This window comes from Capsicum annuum, chromosome 6, assembly GCF_002878395.1.
Source record: "Capsicum annuum cultivar UCD-10X-F1 chromosome 6, UCD10Xv1.1, whole genome shotgun sequence".
In the NCBI taxonomy this organism is placed as follows: Eukaryota; Viridiplantae; Streptophyta; class Magnoliopsida; order Solanales; family Solanaceae; genus Capsicum; species Capsicum annuum.
In genome coordinates, this window is record NC_061116.1 from 21,200,725 (window position 1) to 21,204,697 (window position 3,973).

Consider the following 3,973-nt stretch of genomic DNA (forward strand, 5'->3'; position numbering starts at 1 on the left):
TCAATGTCAAACGGTGTTTATATTCACTTCCATCATTAAGTAGTGTACAAGACTATAGAGGCTAAATGGGTAACCATCTTGAATGTCAGATGACTACTTGCCCGTCAAGAAAAAACAAGTTCTACTAGTCGTGAATTTTTACCCCTTTTTATTTTAAATGTGTTTATATAATAAGTCACCAATTTGGATTAATTAAGGTATGTGATGACTATTTAAAAAGGTGAACAGTCGTGACTTTTTGTCTAACACATTCATAACAATTGATGAATCAAATTCTCCATCTGTTGCAACTGATGAATTATCTGTTACAAGAAATAAAAACATCTCCTCCAACAATGGTCCATCTGTCATAATAGATAATCTATATATTGCAACAGATATCTCATCTGTTGCACATACCGACTATCTGTTGTAATAGATGGTAAATCTATTACGACAGTGGGTTATCTGTTGTGACTGATGGATGATCTATTGAAACAACTCCATAATAACTGCTATTATTAAGTCTCAAATCGTTTTGAAAAGGTGCGAAGTTTGAATGTAAAAAAAAAGTTACAACTTTTCACAGAAATAAAAGGCCAGCAGTTTGAATGTAATTAATACAATGGAGCTGAACAATCGTGCCTTTTTGCCTAACACATTCAGATGTAATCCTCTATAAATAGGTCCCTCCTTAATCTTTATTCTACTCCACTTTTATTTATTTCTTGCATTTTTTCTTTTCGTATTACATCTTCAACAACTTCTATTCAAAAAACATATTCCTTTTTCATTGAGGTAAGTTTTTTCTGTTAAATCTATCAGTTGGTAGTATACGTTGTATTATATTCAGACTTTTTTCTTTACTTTTGTGTTTATATTTTTTGTCAATTCATACGTATTCTAGATATGGCTAATCCTGTTTGGGTCATTGATATTCCGTGCGACACCGTGCGAAAACTTCAGAGGCAGGTTAATGACTTGCAGAGGGAGTTGGTCTCCTTGAGAGCAAGGATATTCAGAGAAATACAGAGGCGGATGAGGGCCCTAGTGCTGCCGGTTGATTGGCCGGTTGGCAATAATAATGATGATGATGATAATAATAATAATTAGAATGTGTTTTTTCTTTTAGTTTATGTATTTTATTTTTTTTATATCAGATCTATACCTAATGTATTTTATTTTTTATTTAATAAAAAAATTATTTTTAGTCGACTTTGGCTTTTTAATTCTTATTCATTTTTTATTTTGTCTATTTCTTGTTCTAAAAATGCATGTTAACATGTCGACGGTTGGAGGAAAGGAGCAATTTTAAATTCGTAGCAATAACAATTTTGGATTTTGAGTTCTTTCAACAGATGGACCATGTGTTAGAACAAATTGGTCATGGGTTGGATTTCTATCAACAGATTATCCATCTGTTACAATAAATTTGTCATCTATTGGAGGAAAACATTTCAGTTTGATGAACTGTATTGTGTTCTTCCAGCTAATGTCCATCTATTGCAATAGATGGGTAATCTGTTGAAAATAATTTTGTGGTCTACTGTATTTAGTTCATGTTTTGTCTCTTTTTATTAGTGCACAAGTTATTAAAAAAGATATTTTATATATAATAAATGATAACATTTACGTTCACAACAATGAGTTAAATATATGAAAGTCCACAACAAACAACACCACAAGGTTTTGCAATCACAACGATCATGGTGGATTACGATCTGGGCATGTAGTTCATTTGTGGCCAACGCTCTTACATACTGAGCACTTGTTTCTTCTTGATGGAAATGATTCTCCGAATCCACACCTCCTCTTATATTGCTTTCTTTCCAATTTGTTAGTGGTTGGGTCAATATACGGAAGAGGTATTAATCTCCCTAAAAGCTTTACAGGAACAACCCAAGATTCTTCGAAAGTCACCAGAGTAATATGCCCACTATATGGTATTGTATATTTTTCTACCAAAAAATATGTAGAGGAGTACTCATAAATTTTAGTTCCATAATTTTCATTAACATGTGGACAGGGTATTTTGTCCAAGTCAAAAAATCTGCACGTGCAAGATCTAGTTTGAAGATCGACCGTGGTAACATCACCATGACCATTGATACTGAACTTATAATCTTCTATTTGATGAGATAATAACCTATTCCCCAGACTAATGTTCGTTGATATTATTTTTTCCACTTCTAGAACAAATAGGGTTCCTACGTCCTTGAACTCCACACGCCTTTCATTAACAGATTGCCCATACTTCTTGTTTATTATTTCAAATAGAGCCTTGCTGGGAAATTCTCTTTCATCAATAAACAATAAATTTACCAATTCAACTATGTTTGACATCATAATATTGTACCTATACAAAATATTCACTTAGTACGACATCATACTAAACTTGTAACTCAAAAAAGAAATTAAATTCATAAGAATGTTCCTATTTGCCTGACAGAATGCCCGCCTCCATCTCTCGAAATCAACACGTACGAGATATTATGCTACCTTGCGATGCATATCCGCTATTTGGTTGAAATGGTCTAAAAACTCCTTTCTACTATATGCTTTAGTTGCTCTATAAAAAAGTGTCACGACCCTTTCATTGTGAAAGTTGGTCCAAATGTTCTCTACAAGATGCCTGATGCAACAACCAAAGTAAGCTGAAGTAAAGAAAATTTAACCCACCTTTGGAATACTTGGGTACCTATCCGAAATAAAACACAAATCTTTAGTATCTTCGATGCAGCTTCGCAGTTGTTCAAAAAAAAATTCATAAGAGGCATCACATTCATTGTCCACTACACAAAAAACTATAGGAAAGATGTGATTCTCCGTATCCTGCACCACACCGCTAGCAGAACTCCATTATACCTGCTCCTCAAGAAGGTACCGTCGACAACTATGCCTTTTCTCAAATATCAAAAACCTTGAATCCAAGCACTATAGGATACAAAAAATACTTGAACCTTCCATTTTCATCAACATGCAATGCCATCTTACTTTCGGGATTGGTGGACTCAAGCATGTAATGGTTGGCATCGAGGACTGTATCCCCATGCTCATATCTCCCCCTAACCAAGTCCTTGGCAATCCCCATGTTCGTATATATCTTCCAATAGCTGACCAGGACACCCAATTCTGTAAGGAGTTGATTGGCCATAACCCTTGTAGAAGAGACTGTGCCATAGGGAAATCTATTCTTGAAATATTCACCGAGGACCTTTAATGTGGTGTGAGGCTTTTGGTTCAAGATATGCTCCAAACCACATGTGTGATACTTTTCATGTTTATGAATGACGAATCTGTCAGAACTTAAGTACTTCACCGCTCTTAACCACACTTGTAGTTCAGATTAACACATTTATACCTAAAGACTTAGCTTGAATTAATCACCTTTATTATTCTAAAATCTTTTTTTCAAGCAAGAAATAAACAAAGAAGTAGATAGTTATTTCTTGTCCTTGAATAACATTCCATTGAAAAAGCCAGTTTTGCCGTCTTGAAGATTGCCAAATTATGTTGATCGAGAAAAACTGCCCACTGTATTAGTTGTATCAACGGGCGTATGTGTTTGATCATCATCTGAAATATTCATGTCTAGATCATTCAATCTATCATCAATAATGTATTGTTGTTCTTCTTTTTCTACATTCTGGTTCTTATTCTCTCTCATCTTTTCAACCACGTACACCCTGAACACTGGTATGGATGAATCACTAAGATAAGCACGCAACCGAACCTGATCGGTTATCTTGAAAGATAGTACCCTCTGATTTTCAAAGGAGCTGTGCATGTAGCTGATGATGAGTTCTTTCGATTGATAATTCAGTCCAAATAGCTGGTGATTAAGTTCACAAAATCATCATACGAAATATCACTTTGGACTGTCATAGCTATCGTCTTTAGTATTTCACCCTCCTTCCAATGTCATACATATCGATTGCTCTTCTCGATCCATTGGCCATGAGAATCCACCCCTATTATTATTGATCCCTTCATA